This window comes from Neophocaena asiaeorientalis, unplaced genomic scaffold (assembly GCF_003031525.2).
Source record: "Neophocaena asiaeorientalis asiaeorientalis breed wild unplaced genomic scaffold, Neophocaena_asiaeorientalis_V1.1 scaffold1584, whole genome shotgun sequence".
Taxonomy (NCBI): Eukaryota; Metazoa; Chordata; class Mammalia; order Artiodactyla; family Phocoenidae; genus Neophocaena; species Neophocaena asiaeorientalis.
In genome coordinates, this window is record NW_020175097.1 from 2,188 (window position 1) to 27,798 (window position 25,611).

Sequence of the window (25,611 nt, forward strand, 5' to 3'; positions counted from 1 at the left end):
ATTGTAAAGCAATTATACGCCAATAAAGATGTAAAAAAAAAAGACCCAACGCAGCCAAAATTAAATAAATAAATAAATAAATTTATATTAGAAAAAAAGATACATGCACCCCAATGTTCATTGCAGCACTATTTACAATAGCCAAGACTTGGAAGCAACCTAAATGTCCAACGCCAGAGGCATGGATAAAGAGGATGTGGTACATATATACAGTGGAATATTACTCAGCCATTAAAAATAATGAAATAAGGCCGTTTGCAGGCACATGGATGGACTTAGAACTTACATACTAAGTGAAGTCTGACAGAGAAAGAGAAATATCATATGATATCACTTATATGTGGAATCTTAAAAAAACATGATGCAAATGAACTTATTTACAAAAGAGAAACAGACTCACAGACATAGAAAACAAACTTATGGTTACCAAAGGAGAAATGTGGCAGTGAGGGATAAATTAGGAGTTTGGGATTGACATGTACACACTTCTATATGTAAAATAGATAATCAACAAGGGCCTACTGTATAGCACAGGGAACTCTACTCAGTATTCTGTAATACCTATATGGGAAAATAATCTGAAAAAGAATGGATATATACATAACTGAATCACTTTTATGTACACCTAAAACTAATACAACATTGTGAATCAACTATATTCCAATATAAAAGAAAAATTAAATTAAAAAAAGACAGTGAAAAGACTACTCACAGAATGGGAGAATATTTTTGCAAATCATATGCCTTCTAAGGTCTTGTATCCAGAATGTGTAAAGTATTCTTACAACTCAATAATAAAGTGACAAATAACCCAATTTCAAAATGGACAAAGGATGTGAATAGAAATTTCTCAAAAGAAGATATACAAATGTCCAAAAGCACATAAAATATTTCAAAATCATTAGTCCGTAGGGACCTGTAAACCCAAACCACAATATGATACCACTTAACACTAGGATGGTTATAATTAAAGACAAACAAACAACAACAATTTAAAAAAAACCCCAGGCATTGGCACAGATGCAGACAAATTGGAACCCTCATACACTGCTAGTGAGAATATAAAATGTTGCAGCTGTTGTGGAAAACACTCTGGCAGTTACTCAAATGGTTAAACGGTGTTACCATATGACCCTGCCACTCTACTATTAGATAAATGAGAACATAATTCCACACAAAAACTTGTACGCACATGTCCATAGCAGCATTATTCACAAGAGCCAAAAAGCGGAAACAATAAAATTGTCCATCAACTGATAAATGGATAAACAAAATGTAGTGTATTCATGCAATAGACTATTATTCAGTCATATAAAGAAATGAAGTGTTGACACATGCTACAACATGAATCGAATTTGAAAATATTAGGCTGAGTGAAAGAATCCAGTCACAAAGGAACACACATTGTATGATTCAATTTACATGAAATGTTCAGAACAGGAAAATCTATATAGATAGAAAGTAAATTAGCGGTTGCCAGTGGCAGGGGCAGTGGAAGATCATGGCTAAGGTGTGCAGGGTTTCTTTGGAACATGATGAAAATGTTCTAAACTTGATTGTGATGACAAATACACAATTCTGTGAATATAGTAAATGTGACTGAATTGTACACTTTAAATGTGTGAATTGCATGGTATGTGAATTATATCTCAATAAATCTATTTAAAAACATGCCCATAAATAATCCGCAAAATTAAGACTCTGGGAAACTACAGATAAACACTCCTTCAACAAACAAATGGCAAGAAAAAGTAAAACAGAGCGATAAAGTAGAAATCTATATTCAAAGAGATTTAAAAAATAAACTTACCAGTTTCAATTTCTGGACCTTACTGGGGTCTGAGTCAAACAAACTGAAAAAGAGAAAACATTTACCACATGTATGAGACAGTTGGAAATTAGGATACCAACTGAATATTTGATGATATTAAGGAAATACTGTTTGGTGTGATAAAGGTATTATGGTTCTGTCAAATTTTTAAAAGTCCTTTTATAACTACAAAGTTAAAGATTTACCAATGAAATGATAAAATATAAGGGACTTGCTTCAAAATAATCTAGATGAAACACAACTTGCCATGAATTGAATAGTTGAGGCTGGGTGATATGTATATGGGGATCATTATGCCATTCTCTCTACTTTGATATAGATTTGAAATTTTCCATTAATAAAACTTTTTAAAAATAAAAACTGCCTCAAAGCTGGAGGGGGTGCCCCTATACCCTGGAGAAGCCAGCTATCACCCAGCCTGTACTTTGGGGGTGGCCTTTGGCTGCTGAGAGTTTGTAGTAAAAGTATAGGCAGAGTAGGGGCAGTGCAGGGGTCTCTTGTACAGCTCTGCTGCAGAAGTCCCTCTATTAGATGTATAGCTGTTGTGGGGTACGATGGGGTATAGATGAGGAGCACCCTGAATGCCTTGGGAGGCTCTGGAGTCCCAGAGACCCTGAGTCTCTTGCCCAGGAGGTCAGTCATACTGAAGAATTTAGGCCCAGCACTACTGGTAGTACCCTGTGAAGCCCAAATAGATCTTTGACCATACCGGAAGGAAGGGACGTTGGCTGATATCATCCTGACTCCCTTAGTGGAGAGGACATCATTTGGGAACTTGGCCTCCAGACTCCCAAAGATACAATTTATGAGAAATAGTTGAACCACAGGGAATGTTTAATTTAAGGAAAAGGAGACTCATGGAAGTGGGGGAGTGGTAGAGTGGGTGCAAATAAGGGTTAGGGTGGACAATGCAAGGGGACCAGGATAAAATCTAAGATTTGTCAGACTCCAGAGCCCAGAGGATTTGCCTCACCAGCAGTAAGACTAGAAAGAAATAGCTAATAAGAGAAAAATTAATATGATGAGGTGACTAAAATATACTTTTTCATTGTTTTATGCATTTCTTGGTGTAAATCCAAAATGGATTTAAAGTCATTTATAATACAGGACGTGCATGGAATATGTCTTCTAAAACAATGGTTTAAAACTATTTAGAATCACGTAAAGAGAATAAGTAAACTGACCATAATGATTGTGACAGAGTTTGATCAGAAAATTTAGTTGTTCTTTCATGCTCTCTCTGTGAGCAGCCATAATAGTTGCCAGATTGAGTTTCCGGCATAGAAGTGACTACAGTAATGCAGAAGTAGCAGTGGTATGAATAGTGGTTTCCTCATCACACCAGTTGTGCAGTGAATTCTTGGTTGTTGAACTTGGAAACTTAGCTCTCTATCTGATTCTCCATGCCTTACAGCGATTCTGTCAGCTACTAAATATCCTTTCTTCCAACTTAATTTTTATCAATTATAATTTATACACAGTTAAATATACAAATCTTAACTGTACAGGTCAGTGAGTTTTGACAAATGTATACACTGTGTTAACTAACATCCCGATCAAGATATAGAACATGACCATCACTCCAAAGGATTCCCTCATTCCTCTTTTCAGTAAACCCACATTCTCTCTGCCCCAGGCAATCATTATTCTGCTTTCAATCACCATACCTTAGTTCTGTATTTTCTAGAATTCCCTATAAATTGAGTCATAGTATGTATTCTTTTGTGTCTAGCTTCATTAGCTCAGCATAATGTTTCTTTTTGAAATACAAATAGTTGGCATTTAATTGATAGTTTTTTCTCAGTTTTGACAAATGTACCATGGCTTCGTAAGATGTTAACATGAGGGGAAGTTGGGCGGTGGTTATATGGGAAATTTCTGCACTCTGCAGTTTTTCTGTAAATGTAAAAGTGTTCCAAAATAAGTAGTTCATTTAAAAATAGAAGCAAGGCATAATGTCTTGGAGATTGATCCATGTTTGTCACTTGTAATTTATTTCTTTTTTATAGTGAGTAGTATTCCATTTTATGGATGTACAGTTTGTTTATACATTTGCCTATTGATGGACATTTGGATTGTTTACAGTTTGGAGTTATTACAAATAAAGCTGCTACAAACATTTGTGTATAAAATGCTCTATGAATTTGTATTCTCATTTCTCTCAGGTAAATAACTAGAAGTGGGATTACTGAGTCATAGGGAAAGTGTATTTTTAACTTTAGAAGAATCTACTAAATAATTTTCCAAAGCAATTGTGCCAGTTTATTTTGCCATCAACAAGGTATGAGAATTCAAATTTCTCCACATTCTCACCAACATTTGATGGTATCATTCTTTTAAATTTTATATATTTGTATTGGTGTGAAGTGTTTTGTCTTTGTGATTTTTCCTCTTCATCTAAAGAGTAAATGATATTGAGCATATTTTCATGTGTTTATTGGCCATTCATGTATCTTCTTTTGTTAAGTACACATTGAAGTCTTTTGTCTATTTCTAATTGGGCTTGTTTGTGCTTTATCTTTCAAAGAGTTCTTTGTGTATTCTAGATACCTAACCTTTGTAAGGTATATGTATTGTGACTATTTTCTCTTCCAGTCCATGGTTTACATTTTCATTTTTATAACAATGTCTTTGATTGCAGAAGTTTTTAATGTTGATGAAGTTCAATTTATCAATTTTCTTTTATGGTTAATGATTTTTCTATTTTCTCTTCCAGTCCATGGTTTATATTTTCATGTTTATAACAATGTCATTGATTACAGAAGTTTTTAATGTTGATGAAGTTCAATTTATCAATTTTCTTTTATAGTTAATGATTTTTTCTGTTTTCTATCATCCTAAACCAAGATCATGAAGATATTGTCCCATGTTTTCTTCTTTCAGCTTCATAGTTTTAGCATTTATGTTTATGTCTATGATTCATCCTAAATTAAATTTTGTGTGTGGTATGAGGTAAAGTTTGAGCTTCATTTTATTCAATATTCAATGGTTTATGAGACTTCCTTTCCTATTTAATGGCATTGGTGACTTTAGATAAAAGTAACTGAAGTAATCAAGGCAGTGTGGTATTGGCAGAAGAACAGACACCTAGATAAATGGAACTGAATTAAAAAGTCAAAAATAGGGCTTCCCTGGTGGTGCAATGGTTGAGAATCTGCCTGCCAATGCAGGGGACATGGGTTCAAGCCCTGGTCTTGGAAGATCCCATATGCCACGGAGCAACTAAGCCCATGCACCACAACTACTGAGCCTGCACTCTAGAGCCCATGAGCCACAACTACTGAGCCCACATGCCTAGAGCCCACACACCACAACAAGAGAAGCCACCACAATGAGAAGCTCACATACCACAACAAAAGAGTAGCCCCTGCTCGCCGCAACTAGACAAAGCCTGTGCACAGCAACAAAGACCCAATGCAGCCATAAATAAATAAATTTATTTATTTAAAAAATAGTCAAAAATAGACCCACGCAAATAAATATATCCAAATAATTTTTGACAAAGGTGCAAAATCAATTCAATGGAGTAAGGATAACCTTTCAAGCAATTGTCCTGGAGCAACTGGACATCCAGAGGCAAAAGTATAAACCTCAACCTAAGTCTCACACTTTACAAAGGATCACTCAAAATGGATTGTGGACTTAAATACAGAACACAAAACTATAAAACTTTTAGAAAAAACTGAGAAAGTTATTTGGGATATAGGTTTGGGCAAAGAGTCCTTAGACTCAACACCTAAAGCATAGGCAATAAAAGAAACATTGATAAATTGGACCTGATCAAAATTCAGAACTTTTACTGTATGGAATACTTAGGAGGATGAAAGAAAAGAGAAGCAACAGAGAAAGAGAAAAAACCACATATCCAACAAAGGATTAGTATCTTAAATACATAAAGATCTCTCAAAACTCAACCATAAGAAATAATCCAAGCAAAAACTGGGCAAAATAATACATGAAGACACATTTCACTGAAGATGATATACAAGTAGCTGATAAGCATATGAAAATTTGTTCACCATCATTAATCAGCAGGGAAATGCAAATTAAAACCACAATGAAATATTACCATAGACCTATCAGAACAGCTGAAATAAAAAATATTGACAACACAAAATGCTGGAAAGGGTGCACAGAAACTGGATCTCTCATACATTGCTGGTGGGAATGTAAAATGGCATAGCCACTCTGGAAAACTGTTTGGTAGTTTCTTAAAATATTAAACATGTAACTAGCATATAATCCAGTAATTGTATTCATAGGCATTTAGTCCAGAAAAGTTAAAACTTGTGTGCACACAGACACCTGTACATGAATGTTCATAGCAGCTTTATCCACAATACAAAAATACTGAAAACAGCCCAAATGTTCTTTGATGGGTGAATGATTGAACAAACCAAAAATAAAATAAATAAATAACGATATATGTGTAGGTCTATTACTGGATTCTAATTTTTTCCACTGATTTATTTGTCATTTCTTACTCCAGTATCACACTGTTTTGATAAGTGTAGCTTTACAGTAAGTCTTGGAACCAAGAACGATAAGTTCTATGACCTTTTCACTCTTTTTAAAGATTTGCTGGGCTTCCCCGGTGGCGCAGTGGTTGAGAGTCCGCCTGCCGATGCAGGGGACACGGGTTCGTGTCCTGATCTGGGAGGATCCCACATGCCGCGGAGCGGCTGGGCCCGTGAGCCATGGCCGCTGAGCCTGCGCGTCCGGAGCCTGTGCTCCGCAACGGGAGAGGCCACAGCAGTGAGAGGCCCGCGTACCGCAAAAAAAAAAAAAAAAAAAAGATTTGCTGAGAGCCCCAAGACATATGTTCGCTCATTCCAATATCTGCACAGCTTTGCCTCCTGAGCTCAGTGAGACTGCCAAACTCAGCTGGGAATCCCAGCTCTCCGTGTTGGGGTCAGGAAATTGTCAACAGGCCAAGAGCTCACGTGACTCTGAGGGCTTACACTGTGAGTTTCTTTTCTGTGGATCACAGTCACTGTGCTGAGTATTGTACAGTAACTGTAAATAGCTTCCTTACATGTCTTATGCAGTTTAACCATTTTTTGTAACAGCAGGAGTGCTAGGCTAGTGCCATTCACAGTATAGGTTTATTAAACGTTTTTCCTGCTGAAATCATCCAGACTCAGCTTTTTTTGCATGCAACTAAGAGCTGTGACTGATGCAAGCCACCACTTTATGCTACGCTCTAAATAGGTGCTCAGCATTCATTACGTGATTTAATCTTCATTTAGAGGAATCCTTCCTTATAGAAAGCAAAGCAATGGGCAGGAGGCATTTCTAACGGTGGTATGAGGGGTAAAGGGAGAGAGGTTTCAGTGAGAGAAGCTTTCTAGATGGAGGAAGCATGTATAAATGCACAGCAGACTGAGCATGATATGAAATAAAGTATGACACCTTTGGCATTTTCAAAGGATTAATTCTTAGACTTTCATAAATTCCCCTAATCCAATAAAAGCATTATAATGTAGAATTTCCTCCATAAAATGCAGTAAAATGCAATGGTTTGTACAGTATACAACCTATAGGATGGTCTTAAGTGCCCCTCCCATCCCTATTAAGATGGGCACCTCTGGGATAACCAGCCATCCTCGTTTTAGCAAAGTCTCACATCCCAGGGAATCTCTCAGTCCTAGCCAAACTGGGATGATTGCTCACTCTTGAAAACTGTCCTTTAATATAATGTGACATCACTCACTTAGCTACAGTTGATTGGTTCTGCATAGGCACCAGACTTAAACTTGGCTGATGAATATCCCTCCCTCAGATTTATGGATATGGGACCACAGTGTCTGTGGCAGCCCTGGAGGTGCCTTGCAGATTTTCTTTCAAGAAGAAACCTACTGTGAGGAATGTAGTCACCCAACAGCCTCCAACTCTAACACTATTAGGATATTTTTGCATCATTTGATCCAAGGCCATTCCCATCCCAGCATCTCCAGCCATTTTCTGAGCGCAGGAGTGATACTAGGGCCATTTCTGTCCAATACGGGATTCATCTAATTAGCAACCTTTGCTCTGGATTCCCCAGTTGGACTGGCTGTTACTTCCGTAGAGTTGCACTGCAATCTCAGGCACTTCCTACCCATTCCTCCTTCATTTCCTATCCTTTAACAAGCGTCAGACCTATGTTGTGGCCTGAAGTCTCCCCCTGCCCACTCCTGCTCTTCCTCTTTATCTTCCTAATCTTTACCCACAATAAATCTCTAGATGCCAACTTGCTTTTCAGATGATCCAACCTGGCATAGTGTTCTCCAGTGGTTGAAGCCGTAAGATGAAAATTTAGGAAGGTGTCAGTAACCATATTTCCTGTTGCATGGACCTAAGAAACAAAAGGAGATTTGGAGAGAGGGGGAGAGAGGGAGAGAAAGGGAGAGAAAGAGAGAGGAAGAGAGAGGGAGAGAGCTCACAAATAAATGTATGAGGAAGAATAGAGATTAAAGAATGATAGAGTCTTGATGGCATTTGAATCCTTGGTTTTGACCATTCTTGAGGCTTAACTGTACCTTGTTCTTTCCAAGTTCTGATTGCTCCACTCCTAGGATTTTGTGAGACACCCCATTACCTTTCCATAAATTTCTCTTTCACTTAAGTTAGTTTCAGGTAGGTTTCTGTCAATTTAAACTAATGAAATGCCTCTTCAGTGTAAACATTGTACAGGCTACTAAATTTGTGCTGAATCATATTTCTGTTGAGAGTCAGAAATGTCCATATCCTGTTCATATCCTCATATACAAAATTAATACACTTGTCAGGTTTTACCAAATTTTTATCCATCAGTAGATGAGGGAAATTTTGCATGGCCTAGACGATTTCTTCTGAAAAGTTTTAGCACTTATTTGTTTCTGTATAGAGTGTATAGTAGAATTGTTGTCATAGACCAAAGCCTCAGCCAAATTCAACATTGCACTGTGTACAGAATATTTATTTTCTGGCTAAAGTCACTTTTAGTTACATAATAAAAGTTACTTTTATTATGAATGTTCATTTTCTTTCTTTCTTTTCTTTATTTTTTAACCTTTCAAAGATCACTAGTAGTTGGTTCTTTTAAAGACCATTTTGACGAATAAAAATTCAAAATTACAATACACACTTTGAATCACTTTTCAACAACTCTTAAGGTTATGAACAGGATTAGAGAGCATGAAAGTTTCACTAAGATGCTGATAAAACCAAGATGTAGATGTTGGCCAGAGACGGTGGCTCCCACATATCTTTCTTATACAATGGCCCATGCAAGAGATGGTGGTAATTTAGTCTAGAGCACGGATTGTCAAATTAGAGCCCACAGGCCTAATTCTGCCTCCTGTCTATTTCCGTAAATAAAGTTTAATTAGAACATATCCACACTCATCATCTAAATATTGTCTGTGACTACTTTTGCTCAATGAACATGGATTTGAATAGTGGCAGACAGACTGCATGTGCCCCGCAAACGTAAAATATTTACTGCCTGACCTTTTTCTAAAAAAAATTGCCAACACTTGGCCTTAAGTATTAGCAGTACAAGTGGAGACAAATAAATGAGCAGATTATATTTTTGGAATCAGAGCAGGAACAAGCCTGGTGACTTCAGTAACATAAAGGAAGGTAGGCCAGAGTGGCTAAAACATAAAAGGACCCAGATCATATCATTGGTTTTTTTCTTGTCTTATTTTGTAGCACATTTATACCTATTGCTTTTTACTCAGACATTAACTCATTCATTCAACAAATGTTCTTTAAGTTCCCACTCTGTCCTAGACACTATGTTAGCTTCTTCACACAAACACACACAAATCATAATAAGGGAAACCAACAAGTAAGCAATTATAACAGAGGGGGAATGATTTAATTGATGCAAAGAGGAGGAAATAAACTTTTGTTTCACTACCTATTCAATATTTTTCTGATATGCCATATCACCTTCCCCAAACTGTACCTGAACCACACCTTCCCTGGTTGGTCATGCCTCCCCTCCCGTCACTAAAATGCATCACCATCATAGCACCTAATACTCATAGAGCATTTACTGTGTGTCAGATATGGCCAGGTACTTTACACATATTGTCTCATTTCATCACCACAAACCTGTAATATAGATACTATTATTATGCTCATTTGTGAATTAGGAAATTGAGGGTTAAAGAATTGAAGTCCTTTGCCCAAGATTTCATATGTGCTCCAGAAAAGAGCACTCATGTCAACTATTTTCTATTTCCTGTGCTCTGGCTTGCTGCTGATGCCTAATGTTAAGATCATTGCTGCTTAATGGTATCACCTACCAAAGGCACCACCACCACTGCCAATACCAACCAACGTCTGTGCCAAAGTCTTAAGTCTAGAGCATTAATATTTGGGTCCAGGATACTGTTTCTTGAAGCTCTTAGTATTGTTTCTGATAGATGCCAAATATCTGAGAACAATGAACATATTTTGTGAAAGAATTCTTTGTAGTTTTTACTTGTATTTTTTATTACAGTTCTTGCCCTCCAATCTGGAGCCAGATTACCTAGGTTTGAATCTCAGCCCTGACACTTAACTACTGTGTGATCCTGGTGAAATTGCTTAACTTCTCTGTGCCCCAGTTTCCTTATCCTTAAATCAGGGATAACAGTAATATTTATCTTAAGTGTTTGTCATAAAACACTTAGCTCAGCATTTGGCATATAGCACACATTTAATAAATGTTGGTTACTATTATTAAGGCAACTGGCTTCTTTTTCCGACTCTTAAACAGGCTTTATCTATCAACCTCTTGCCTCTTTCTGAGTACTTTCTGTTGATTTCACCTTACCTTTATTGATCTTATCACTCTAATTGCTACTGTCATGTTCTTTCCTACTACAGGACCTTTGACCATACCGGTGGGGTATGGTCATACCATACCCTCCACCTGGGATGTTCCTTTTCCTGTTGCTTGGCCAATTCCTATTTGTTCTTAAACTCGATAAGGGCATGAACTCTATCTGTTTTGTTTTGTTTTGCTTTGTTTTTTTTTTACCATTTTACACCCAGTGCTTAGTACTGCACCTGGGGTTCGGTAGACATTCACTAATGTTTGCTGCCTGAATGAGTACCAGTCTGAGTCTATCACCTCACTTTATTCAGTTATTCCTCTGTATATTAATTCACATCCTAGCTATAGCCTTTTTTCTTTCTACTCACTGGTTTACACAATTCTAAACAAATATTCACTAAACACAATATTTGTTAGGTCTGGGCTAGGGACTTGGAATATAAATTTGAAAAATATGAATTTTCTGCTCTCAAGAAGGTACGTGCTCATTGGGGGACACAGGCATGCAAAGAGAGAAATTATAATCCAAAACGATAAGTGGTATACTTGAGGCCTGTGCTGGATACATTTGTCATATTGGACCCACGAAAAAGGATCAATTTTCCAAATAGACAAATAGGGGTAAAGCGTCTGGCAGCAAGAATTCCAGGGTAAAAGTACGAAGGTTTTTTTTTTCTTTTGTTGATGCTGACTTCTACAAATCTTTCCTTTTTATTACCCTTTTGAGTAACAGTTTTAATCTCCAATAACTACAATACTGCTCGCTTTCCCATGAAAGTCTATACATTACATTTGTTATGTGTTGTTGCTCTCAATTTTTTCCCTTTGCCCTGAATTTCCATTGCACATACTATTTCAGTGAATTTTTTTGTCCTTCTTTGTAATATGTACTGTTCTTCAATTTTTACGCGCATAAGATATGAATTCTTAACGGCTCGTTCCATTCTAGCACTCAATGTACTTAACACTGTACCTGGACCTTGGATTCAAGGTGCTCAAGTAAGTTGGTGGGAGTCCAGCAGTGGAGTGGTATGCGATTTAAGTTCAAGAAAGTGGTGGAGGGATATTGGAAGAATTTAAGCTCCGGCGACCCTCGATAAACCACCATAAATAGGAGCGTTGTGGGAGGAGTCCTGAAACGGCAAGCAAGGCGACCTAGGTTTTACACGCATACTTTTATAGGTCTATCTATCCTCCGGTCTGCGCCTGTGGTTCCAAATCTGCTAAATGAAGGCAATCAACCAGAGCGGCCCAGCTCAGCCCTGTTGCATCAGAGGCTCTCGCACGATCCGCAGCCCGCTCGGTCCCAGGCGCGCGAGGCCCCCACCCTGCATGGCCGGAAGGGGCGGGGCGGGGCCTCCAGGCTAGGCGCTGGGTCCGAGCGCGCTGGGGGAGGGGAGCGCGGAGCCGACAGTTTCAGGGCAAAAAGCAAAAGGCGGGCGCAGGGCTGCCTTCCGAGGTTCTCTTTGCTTGCAGTTCCTCCCGCTTTGCTGATTTGGGAGTCGCGACCTCCGGCACAGGTGGGTTCCGCCCTGTAGATCGGCGAAGGGGTGTTCTGGGTGGGTGCGATGAGTAGGTTTGCCCAGCCGCTGGCTTTCAGGCCTGGCGCAGTGAGAGGCGGCTGCTCGGCCTCGGGGAGTTGGTACTCACCTTTATTTACCCTGGCAGAGGAGAAGGCCACTTGTGCCTTGCCGCAGGGCTCTCGTCACGGTTTGTGCCAGCTGCGCGAAACACAGCCCGCCCGGAGATCAGCGCGGGGTCAGATGGGCCTAGTGCTTGGGAAGAGCTGGAAGAGCTGGAGCAACCTTGCGCTGGGACTGACGCCCAGAGTACATTGTCTCAAACTCGATCGGACTTTCCCGTCCTGGGTCTGTCATTGACTGTGTCTAGCTTTCGGCGAGTCCCTACCCTCTCCCTGCTTCACTTTGCTGGGCAGTGCAGTGGAAGGTGGAACTCGGCTGTCTGCAAGAGCTTGCAGCACTGACTTTCTTTCTTGGTAATGTTTTCTGCCCAGATTTTACCCTTTCTCTGCCCCTCCTGAGCAGGAAACCTAGCAAGAGTCAGGAGTAGCAGGGCAGGGCATTGGGGAAGCTAGGCAAGGCAGCTCTTTCTCTGTTCTGAAAATAACTCTGAAAAGCCTATTTAGGCGTACTTACTTTACTGACTGCCTTGAAAACTGGAAACAACATTCATTCAATGCCTTGGTTGAATGTTAACTCAAGAATGCTCTTCTGAATGCCTTACCATTAAAGATTTTAACCAGAGGACAGATGATTGTCCAAAACCTTATGGGTTGAATGAGCATAGTACACTGCCTGACGCAAGTCTAATCATAAATGACTTGGTGACTTAACTATATACTCAAGCACTGAAAGACAAACTTGAGCTCCCATGTGTGGGAATACTTCCGTATTCCCTTCCCATACAGCAGTCTTTTAGGGTTGCCTCTTAGCTTGGTATTGCACTTTCAGGAAACACTGTAGTAAAAATTACACTTTATTTTACATTAACTTAACTATAAAGGCAAAGAATTAGAAACACTATGGAAGGACGTTGCGCTGTCATTCTGATTCTTCCTCATTAAGGAACTGGTGATAATGATAACGGCAACCATATATTATGCAAAACACTGTAATCTTCACAACCATGAGAGGTAAATGTGCTTATGTATAACGATACTTAAAGAGGTTATACTTTATCTCATAACCAGTATGATGAAGGGAATTTTCAACTTGTCGATTGAGTCTGGGGGCATCTTTTGCGTCTCCCACCTCATCCTCTGTTTCTGGGAAGGGTGGACTGGGAGGGATCACTTCCTGGTTTTGGTATCTATATCAGGAATCACAAGCGGTTCTGTATCTCTGCTTGTCAACCCTGGGAACAGCAGTAAAATATCCAAATCGATCACTCACTGTCTGCAGTGTTTCTGGAAGCTGTGTTTTCTGCCTGCCAGGATGGGGGGTGGGTGGAGCGGTGGGCCCTGGATTAATAAACTCCCTCGGATGGGAAACGTCTCTTTCTGCTTGGAGCCAAAGTGAACGTAGACTCACCAGTTGGGCACCATTGTGACCCTCTTTCGACAACACCAAACGTCCCTCATGCTTATATGGGCTGTACATGTACCTGCCGTTGCCCACGTGTAAAGAGTTTACAGGGTGAGAGGCTTTGGGCAAAACCTGGTCTCTGCCACAGCTGCAGGGTTTAGGCAAGGAGTGGCCACCGGTATGAATGTGAGTGTTCTTCAAGGTATGGGACCTGTTGATTTCCCAAGTGGTCAGTAGAGTGAGAGGGGAATTCTGATAGACATCTGCTGAGCTGACCTTGTGGGTGAGTATAGGACTGACTGTTTGGCAGGACCTGGTGGATGCGTTGGCCATATTTTTACTCTGTTCATTCATTCTTTCACTCCAAAGACAATCAATGAATGCTTACTCTGTGCCAGGATGCTGATCCACTCACTGAGATTAGCAGCACGGGAGGACAGTAAGTTTAAGAGGACAACAGGAATTCAACTTGAAGCATGTTAAGTCTGAGGCATCCTCACTCTTCCCCATTCCCAGTATCTAATCAGTACAAAACCTTGTCACTTCTGCATCCTGAATATTTTTTTAAACCCATCCACTTCTCTTTGCCCTCACTGCTACTCAGAATTTCAACCCAGCAACATTCTTTTTCTGTTAATTTTTAAAATTTTTATTGTAGAAGACCCAAATCCCTGCTTGACCCTCAGCCCTCAGGGGAAAACCACCATAACCATGGCAACAGCTACAACATCAACAACATACAACAGCCCAACGAGCTCTGTATGACCCCTAATAAGTTGTGTCAACTGACACAAACTTTATTTTCTCTACTTCCCAAAGTGTTTTTAAAATTTTGTATCGAGATATAATTTACACGCCATAAATTTGACTCATTTTACGTGTACATTCAAGGATTTTTAGTAAATCTATCGAGTGGTGCAACCATCACTATAATCCAATATTAGATATTTCCATCACCTCAATGGCACCTCTCTCTTGCCCATGTGCACTTAGTCCCCATTACCACCCTAGCCCCTGGGAACCACTAATCTGCTTCTTGTCTCTATGGATTTGCCTATTCTGGACATTTCATATAAATGGAATCACGCAGTATGCAGTCTTTTGTGACTTGCTTCTTTTACTTAGTGTGACGTTTTCAAGTTTCATCCACGTTGTAGTGTGAATCAGTACTTCGTTACTTTTGGTGGCCGAATAATGGTATATAATATGTGTATATACCACCTTTTGTTTATGGACATTTGGGTTATTTTCACCTTTTGGCTCTTGTGAATAAGGCTGGTATGGACATTTACGCACAAGATTTTGGATGCACGTATGTTTTCAATTCTCTTGGGCAGGTACCTAGGAGTGGAAGTGCTGGCTTATATAGTAACTGTATGTCTAATCTTTTGCCACAGTATTTTCCAAAGGGGCTGCACCATTTTATACTGACTACATTTACATGCACCACCAGCAGTGTATAAAAGTTCTAATTTCTCCACATCCTCACCAATGTTTGTTATTTTTCCTTTTAAAAAATTTATAGCTGCCCTTGTGGGTGTGAAGTAATATCTCATTTGGAATTTGATTTGCATTTCCCTAATCGTAATGATATTGAACATCTTTTCATCTGTTTCTTGTCCATTTGTATATGTTCTTTGGAGAAGAGTCTATTAAATATTTTGCCCATTTTTCGATAAGGTTTTTTCCCTTCCTATTATTGAGATGTAAGAATTCTTTATATATTTAAGATACAAATCCTTTATCAGGTATATGATTTGAAAATATTTTTTCCAGTCTGTGACTTATCTTTTCATTTTCTAATTGTGTCTTTTGAAAGACAAAGGTTTTGAATTTTTATTAAGTTCAGTTTATCATTTTTCTTTTGTAAATTCTACTTTTTGGTTAAGAACACTTTGCTTAATCCAAGGTCATGAAGATTTTCTCCTATATTTTCTTCTGTAAGTTTTATAGTTTTATCTTACATTTATGTCTAATCCATTATGACTTTTTTTTTTAATTGAAGTATAATTGACCTACAACACTATGTTACTTCCAGGTGTACAGTATGGTGATTTGATATTTCTATACATTACAAAATGATCACCATGATAAATCTAGTTACCACCTATCACCATACAAAGATATTTTAATGTTACTTACTATATTCCCTATGTGTACATTAAATCCACACAATTCATTTATTTTGTAGCTAGAAGTTTGTACCTCTTAATCTCTCCTACCTGTTTCTCTCATCCGCCCTTACCTCTCTCCCCTCTGGCAACCACCAGTTTGTTCTCTGTGTCTATGAGCCTGTTTCTGTTTTGTTAGGTTTACTCATTTGTTTTGTTTTTTAGATTCCACATAGAACTGAAATCACATGGTATTTCTCTTTCTCTGTTTGACTTATTTCACTCAGCATAATAACCTCTAGGTCCATCCATGTTGTTGAAAAAGGCAAGATTTCATTCTTTTTTTATGCCTGAACATTATTCCTGTGTGTGTGTGTGTGTGTGTGTATGTGTGTGTATGTATGTGTGTATACCACATCTCTTTATGCATTCATCTATCAATGAACACTTAGGTTGCTTACATATCTTGGCTATTGTAAGCAATGCTGCATTGAACACAGGGGTGCACATATCTTTTCAAATTAGTACTTTCGCTTTTTAGGGTATATACCCAGAAGTGAAATTGCTAGATCATATGATAGTTCTATTTTTAATTTTTAAAGGAACCTCCATACTGTTTTCCAGAGTGACTGCACCAATTTACATTGCCACCAGCAGTGCACAAGTGTTCCCTTTTCTCCACATGGTAACCAGCACTTGTTATTTGTTGTGTTTTTAATAATAGCCATTATGACAGATGTGAGGTGGTATCTCTTTGTGGTTTTGATTTGCATTTACCCTCCTCCACAGGGATTAGACCTACATCATGGCCCAACAGCTGTCCCAGTCTTTTCAGACTCTGTCTCCATTTTCTTTCACATATGTTTCCCCTGATAAACCACTTGTACATCTCTTCCTGTCATGGCATCTCCTTCTCAGAGGACCCGAACTAATTCAGTTGTCAACATTACAAATTGGGGGATTTCTTATATAATATGCATTTCTGGCTCCTCTCAAATCTGGCAGCATTTGGACTGTCTGGCAATAATTAGCTAGAGCTGAGTAGTGGCTAAGATTTTTGGACGGATCAGGCATTCTTCAGTTCACTGCTCTCACCACAATCCCCTATTGTCTCTTATACTTTACCTATTTATGTTACTTGCCTAGCCCCTGTGGACATTTAATTTTGAGGCCCTGATGTAAAGGAGCATTCTTTTAACTCATGTAATCCAATATATTATTGCACTAGTTAAACACAGACACAGATATGACAGATAATCTTAGCTTAGAGCTTTCGTATTGGCCTACTTTACATCAGATATCTTCATGAATAATTCCCTTTTTGTTCAAATGTCATTTTGCTCAATAATGTCTACCCTGATCACCCTGTTTAAATGTCCTACTACCTCCAGCACATCCCTTTATCCTGCCATATAGCTTTTATTGCCTTCTAATATACTATATAATTTACTCATTTATTATGTTTATCTTTGTCTACCTCCTTCCGCTAGAGGATAAGCTCCATGAAAGCAGACATTTTTGTCTGTTTTGTTCACTGATAAATTCCAAGTGCCTAAAATAGTTCCTGGCACATAGTTGACACCGAATAAATATTTGTTAAATGAATTGTGCAGGACGAATGAGAGGGAGAATATGGTAGGCAAAGGAAACAACATATGTGAAGGCCCTGAGGCAGTGGGCAAGATAGATGGGGCCAATTATGTGAAGCCATTGTAAAGAGATGACTCAATCCTTCTGTCTGCCCTCAAGGAGCTTTCAGCAAATGGGAAGAGAAAAATAATTAAACAGGCAATTTTTATATATATTGTAAGTGCACTAATAAGGGTATGCACAAAGAGCTGTGAAAACACTGGGTAGGCAGCTACTAACTCTTCCTAGGGGAGTTAGGAAGATTTTACAAAGGTGACATTTGAGCTAGGTCTCAGGCAGGAGAGTGACATGATGAAAGTGTTTTAAGAAGATTAATCTGGCAATAGTATGGAAAATGGATTGGAATATGGATGGAATGGAGGCAAGGAAACCATCTAGTCTATGGCAGTAGTCCAGGTATGAGGTGATGAAGGCACCTATAGGAATGGAAAGAGAAGGACAAATCTGAGAGACATTTGGAAGGAAAAATTGACAGGAGCTAAATGGACTCTTGGCTTTAAGCCTTTTAGGGGGTAATGCTTCTTCCTTAGTAATAACCATGAAAAGATTCAGATTGACCTATTATGTAATTGCTTATTCTGACTAGAATTTCTAGCTATGGCTGTTCTCCAAAAGTTTCTATTATTATGATTGATACTTGTTGGACTTTAATTTACATTAAGATGGCTTTAGACTCTAAAGGTTGGGAAGCTCTCAAAAACATCATTTTGACTATGAAACAGCAAATTATTCTACTAAAGGAGAAATGAGGGAAGCTATGGGGTTGCAAGGGAAGTTTTACAATGACCTAATAGTTGCTGTTTTTTTAAGAATAATATATAAAAGATGGAAAAGAAGGATGAATATAACAGGTGGCACTTGCCTAAAGGATTAGTATTTGGAAGGATAAGCCCCCAAATTACCTCAGGCTTGTATAAATACATATTTGCAAAGACAACAAGAACAATTTTAACTACGTTCTCAGAAAGAAAAAGTACATGTGTCCTGGGATGGATAAGTTATAACTTGATATTGTTAAACTGTTCTCAATGATCAAAAGAATTAAGGAGAATAAGGACAGGTATTTTAACACTGGATTTATATAAGTATATTACCACTTCTAACAAAGGAAAGGGAAGAAGAGTTTTCAGTCTACTAATCAATAAGCTAAATATGTCCTGGGTTAGCTTCTAGAACAGATTTTCAAGTAAGTGAGTACTTAGAAAATTACACAGTGTTATCAACAAACAAAGACGTTCCACACAAATCTAATTTTTATTTCTGATTATTAGAGATGTTTATGGAAATAAGACAGATATAACATGTACATTGAATGAATGAATGAATGAAACTTCAGCAAGATTTTAACAAGTCTTTTATGACACCCTTGTGAACAAGAATTATGAATCCATGTTGATGGGTTATATAATTAATACAATTATGTATTAATTAGTTAAATTACCATACTAAAAGAGTGCTGATAGCAGACCATAAGCAAAGGAAGAGTTTTAGATGGCCTGTTGCAAACCCTACCTTTGGCTTGACATCATCAATATTTTTATAACTTACTTGACTGAAGATTTAGAGCAGACATCTTACCAGATTTAAAGAGGTTATGAAGCTAGGAGAAAAGTAATTCAATCCAATGTCCACAAACATTTATGAAATTCTCCTAAGTACTAGGAACCATGCTAGATGTTAGGGTACAAAAATGAATGACCCAGAGGTCTTCACATTGAGATGTGTCCAAGTATTACTGGTGGGAAAGACATAAAAACATATAATTTCAACAAAATATATTGAGAAGGAAAACAGAGGCATAAACAGACTATAATGAGAGAACAAAAGAAAGCTACTAGTTCATTCTGTGACTTTAAGGAAGAATTCTTAGATGATATCTCCACTGATTCTTGAAAGATGTATAAAAGACAGAGTAGGAACGGCTTCCAGTTTGAGGGAACAAAAAGCATGAACATGAGTTTCTCAGAATTAGGAAAGTATAGTGGGTCTGGGAAGCTATAAACAATGAAGTACAAGGAGGTAAATAACAGGAAGTGAGGCTGAGAGGTAGCTCAGGATCAGGTAATGGGAGGCATTACATAACATGATAAGTAAATTGGACTTTACCCTGAAGGCCCTAGGGATCCATTCAAAAAGAATGACATACTAATATATATTTTTAATTCACTATTCCTATAGTGTGCAAAATGATTTGAAGGGAGGGCAAATGTGTGTATGGATAGATCAGTTGGGAGGCTTTTGCAGTCTTTGAGTGAGAAATAATGGTGGGCCTGGACTGGGATGGTAGCAAATAGAGATATAATGCAGTGTGTCGGCACTTATAACAATGCCTGGCACCTAGTACATGTAAATATCTGATATATTTGTAATAGGAGTCCTAGGAGAGGAGAGAGAGAATGGTACAGAAACAATATTTGAAGAGATGATAACTAAGAGTTTTCCAAAAGTAACAAAGTATTGTGTTATTTTGCTATTGCTGCATACCAAGTTACCACAAACTTAGTACTTAAACAAACATCCATTTATTATCTCATAGTTCTGTATGTCAGAAGACCAGGCATGGCATTACTGGGTTCTCTGGTCAGTGTATTAAAGGCTGAAATTGGTGTGTTGGGTAGGCTGTATTCTTTTCTGGAGGCTTTGGCTAAGAATTCACATCCACCCTCATTCAGATTGTTGGCTGAATTCAGTTCCATGTGGCTGTAGGACTGAGGTTGCTGTTTCCTTGCTGCATATCTGCCACATAGTCCTCTCCATCTTCAAAGCCAATAGAGAATCTCTTTGACAGCAGATTCCTCTGCTGCTTCAAGTCTCTTTCACCAGAAAGATCCCTGTCCCTTTTAAGGGATTGCTGGATTAGGTCAGACCAACCAAAGATCATGTCCCTTTCTTAATGTCAGTTGTGCCATATACATAACCTAATCATGCATGAAGTCACAGATTTAAAAAGTGCTATAACTCAGAGCAGAATAAAGAAAACCTCATCTAGATGTATTTTAATAAAGACTGATGAAAAATAAAGAAAAAGAAACAATCTTAAAAGCAGTTAGAGAAAAAAGATGTATTACCTTACAAGGAGTAGCAATTAGATTGGCTTTAACTTCTCAACAGAAACAATGTGAACATAATGGAACAATATCTTCAAAATGCTGGAGAAACTAACTGCCAATCAAAAATTCTATATCCAATGAAAATAGCCTTCAAAATGAAAGTAAGACAGATGCTTTTAGATGGTCCCAACTTACGGAACCTTCCACCAAACACCAAAGGAAATATTTAGGATCTTTAAGCTGAAGTAAAATGATCCCAAATGAAAGCTTGGAGATATAAAATGGATGCAATGGAGAGGTTAAATATGTGGGTAGATCTGAATGTCCCTGTGGGATGTATGTGTGTGTGTTTGTGTGTGTGTATAATTAAAATAACAGCAGTTGAAGAAGGAAGATAGAGTTAATATAAATTCTTTAATTTGCATTATAATTTTAAAAAATCAAAGATATGTGTTATAATCCCTAGAATAACTGTTTTTTAAAAAACAGTAAAAGAATGTATAACTAACAAGTAAACAAAGGAGGAAATGGAATGATACAAATTACCTAATCAGTGTAAAACAAAGCAAGAGAGAAAGGTAACAAAACAGGCAAGACGAATAGAAAGCAAATATTTGACTTCACACATTAATTAAATGACAAATCATGAGGTTAAAAAACAAAATCTAACTACATATATGCTGTTTATAAGAGACAAAAGGGTGGAATAAATATACGCCACAAACACTACCCCCCCCAAAGAAACCTGATTTAGATATAATAATATAAAACAAGACTTTATGGCAGGTTTCTTTACTAGACATAAGACATATTTTGTGATGATAAGAGAGGCCATCCACCAAGAAAATAAAATTATTGTTCTAATTTGTATGCAGCCCAAATATACAAAGCAAAAATTGACAGATGTCCAGTAAATAAATTCAGTCATAATCAGAGATATTAATACATATCCCTCAATAACTAACAGATCATAAGACAAATAAAAGCAATAAGTATATAGAAGAGTTGAACAATAATATTAACAACCTAATTGACAGACATATACAGATGACCTTATGTAACAACTACAGAATATGTATTCTTTTCCGCACACAGAAAAATAGATGATATGCTAGGCCATACAGCAACAAATTACAGTTGCACTGAGGGGTTATTTTGCCACGATGAAATAAAGTTAGAAAACGATAATAAAAATAAAAATAGAAAATCCCTCTAAAATATGTTTACTTTTAAATAACCTGTAGGTCAAATTTTAAAAATCACAATGGAAATGAGAAAATATGTTAATTGGCTGAAAAATGAAAATATTGCATATCAAAACTCATGGTGGGGGAGGGGTGAATAGTCAGAGCACAGAGGATGTTTAAGACAATGAAAATACTCTGCGTGTTATTATAAAGGACACATGTCGTTATACATTTGCCCAAACCCATAGAATGTAGAACACCCAGCGTGAAAGCTAATATAAATTATGGACTCTGGGTGATAATGATGTGTTGATGTAGGTTCATCACTTGTAACAAATGTATCACTCTGTGGTGGAGGATATTGATAATGGTGGGGATTATGCATGTGTTGGGGCAGGAGGTGTATGAGAAATCTCCATATCTTTCCCTCAATTTTGCTGTGAACCTAAACCTGCTCTAAAAAAAACTTGCTTAAAAAAATGTACAGTGGGTAAAAGATCTTTGAACAGACACTTGACCAAGGAAGATATATAGGTGGCAATTAAGAATATGAAAATATGCACAACATCATTCATAATTAGGGAGATGCAAATTAAAACAACAATGAGATATTACTGCACACCTATTAGTTGCTAAATCTATTAATGGCTAAATCCAAAAAACTGACAATACCAAGTTCTAGCAAGGATGCAGAAGAATGAGAGCTCTCATTCATTGCTGGTGGAATGCAAAATAGTACAGCTACTTTGGATGACAGTTTCAGATTCTAGTAATGTTAAGTAAAACATCAATAGCACTCTTTGGCGTTTACCCAAGTGATCTGAAAACTATGTTCACCAAAAAAAAATGTATTTCTGTATGTATGTGTGGCAGTTGTGGAGATTTCAGCTGTATGTGATCTTGAGGTTGGTTCTCCGAACTGTTGATTGTTGGTGAGTTTCCTTGAAGGAATGGGAATGGCAAATAATGAGGGAAGGAGGCTTTGACTTTTTATTTTATATATTTCTCAGTTGTTTAGATTATTTTTTTTCTTTTTACAGTGAGGAAGTGGTTTTTTCTTCTAGTTTTATTGAGATATACTTGACATAGAGCACTATATAAGTTTAAGGTGTACAACATGATGATTTGTCTTACATCATGAAATGATTACCACAATAAGTTTAGTGAACATCCACCATCTCAACAGATACAAAATTAAAGAAAAGGAAAAAGAATTTTTTCCTTATGATGAGAACTCTTAGGATTTACTCTCTTAACACCTTTGGTGTATAACATTCAATAGTGTTAATTATATTTATCATGTTGTACATTACATCCCTAGTATTTATTTATCGTATAACTGGAAGTTTGTACCTTTTGATCATGCTCATCCAATTCCCTCTCCCTCCACTCCCCGCCTCTGGTCTGATCTCTTTTTCTATGAATTTATTTGTTTGTTTGTGTTTGCTTTTGAAGTACAATTGACCTACAACACTGTGTTAGTTCCTGTTACACAGCATAGTGATTTGATATTTCTATACATTTTAAAATGATCACCCGGATAACTCTACTTACCATCTGTCACCATACAAAGATATTACATAGCTATAACTATATTCCCCACACTGTACATTTCATACTGGTGGCTCATTTATTTTGCAACTGGATATTTGTACCTCTTAATCTCCCTAATCTATTTCTTTCCTCCCTGCACTGCTCTCCCTTCTGGCAAACACCTGTTTGTTTTCTGTATCTATGACTCTGTTTCTGTTTTATTATGTTTGTTAATTATTTTTGGTTTTTAGATTCCACATATAAGTGAGATTATATAGAATTTGTCTTTCTCTGTCTTATGTATTTTACTTAGCATTATACCCTCTAGGTCTATCCATGTTTTCACAAATGGCAAGATTTCATTCTTTTTTATGGCTGACTAATATTCCAGTCTGTCTGTGTGTGTGGGGGTGTAACATCTTCTTTTTCCACTCATATATTGATGGGATCTAGGGTGCTTCCATATCATGGTTACTGTAAATAATGCTGCAATGAACATAGGGGTGCATATATCTTTTCAGTTTAGTGTTTTCATTTTCTTCATATAAATACTCAGGAGTGGAATTGCTGGATCATATGGTAGTTCAGTTTTTTATTTTTTGAGGAAACTTTATACTGTTTTCTATAGTGGCTGCACCAATTTACGTTCCCACCAACAGTGCACGAGGGTTCCTTTTTCTCCACATCCTCACCAACACTTGTTATTTGTTAGCTTTTTGATAATAGCCATACTGACAGGTGTGAAGTAGTATTTCATTGTGGTTTTGATTTGCATTTTCTTGATGATTAGTGATATTGAGCATCTTTTCATGTGCCTGTTGGTCATCTGTATGTCTTCTTTGGGAAAATGTCTATTCAGGTCCTCTGCCCATTTTGTTTTTGTTTTGTTTTTGTTTTGTGGTATGCGGGCCTCTCGCTGTTGTGGCCTCTCCCATTGCAGAGCACAGGCTCCGGACGTGCAGGCTCAGCGGCCATGGCTCACAGGCCCAGCCGCTCCGCAGCATGTGTGATCTTCCTGGACCGGGGCACAAACCCATGTCCCCTGCATTGGCAGGCGGACTCTCAACCACTGCGCCACCAGGGAAGCCCTCTGCCCATTTTTAATTGGGTTATTTGCTTTTTTTAATGTTGAATTTATGAATTATTTCTATATTTTGGATATTAACCAGATATATCATTTACAAAGATCTTTTCCCATTCAAAAGGCAAATTTTTCATTTTGCTGATAGCTTCCTTTGCTGTACAATAGCTTTTTAGTTTGATGTAATCCCATTTGTTTATTTTTGCTTTTGTTTCTCTTGCCTAGGGAGACATATCCAAAAAACTATTACTAAGACAAATGTAAAAGCGCATACTGCCTATGTTTTCTTCTAGAAGTTTTCTGGTTTCAGGTCTTACATTTAAGTCTTTAATCCATTTTGAATTTATTTTTGTGAATGGTGTGAGAAGTAGTCCACTTTTGATTCTTTTGCATGTAGCTGTCCAGGTTTTCCAACATCATTTATTGAAGAGGCTGTCTTTTACCCATTGTATATTCTTGCCTACTTTGTTGTAGATTACTTGCCCATATAAGTGTGGGTTTATTTCTGAGTTCTCTATTCTGTTGCATTGATCTATGTGTCTGTTTTTGTGTCAGTACCATACTGTTTTGATTACCATAGTATTATAGTATAGTTTGAAATCGGGGGCATGATACCTCTAGCTTTATTCTTCTTTCTCAAGATTGTTTTGGCTATTTGGGTTTTTTTGTGTTTCCATAAAATTTTATAATTACTTTTTCTAGTTCTATGAAAAATACCACTGATGTTTTGATAGGGATTGCATTGAGTCACTAGATTGCCTTAGATAGTATGGTCATTTAAACAATATTAATGCTTCCAAACCAAGAACACAGTATATCTTTCCATCTATTTGTGTTGTCTTCAATTTCTTTCATCAGTGTCTTATAGTTTTCCGAGTACAGGTCTTTTTACCTGTAGGTTTATCCCTAGATATTTTATTCTTTTTGGTGCAATGGTAAATGGGATTGTTGCCTTAATTTCTCTATTGTCTGAGTGGTCTGGCTAGAACTTCCAATACTATATTGAGTAGAAGTGATGAGAGTGGGCATCCTTGTCTTATTCCTGATTTTAGAGGAAATGGTTTCAGCTTTTCACCATTGAGTGTGATGTTAGCTGTGGGCTTGTCATATATGGCCTTTATTATGTTGAGGTATGTTCCCTCTGTACCCACTTTGTTGAGAGTTTTTATCATAAATGGATGTTGAATTTTGTCAAAAGCTTTTTCTTCATCTACTGAAATGATCATATGATTTTTTTTTCTCTTCAATTTGTTAATGTGGTGTATCACACTGATTAATTTGTGGATATTGAACCATCTTTGTATCCCTGGAATGAATCCCATTTGGTCAT

At 37.5% G+C, this 25,611-nt stretch overlaps 1 protein-coding gene across 3 annotated transcripts in view; it reads left to right on the forward strand.

The window, feature by feature from the left end:
• The first annotated feature begins 12,014 nt into the window (after positions 1-12,014).
• The window catches only part of TMLHE (trimethyllysine hydroxylase, epsilon), a 70,542-nt gene continuing 56,945 nt past the window's right edge, over positions 12,015-25,611 (forward strand). For 2 of the 3 annotated variants that reach the window (XM_024764279.1, XM_024764280.1), the window contains exon 1: positions 12,015-12,145. The gene's annotated coding sequence lies outside the window, so the exon portion shown is untranslated. The remainder of the gene's footprint in view (positions 12,146-25,611) is intronic. The other variant, XM_024764281.1, reaches the window with a different exon arrangement.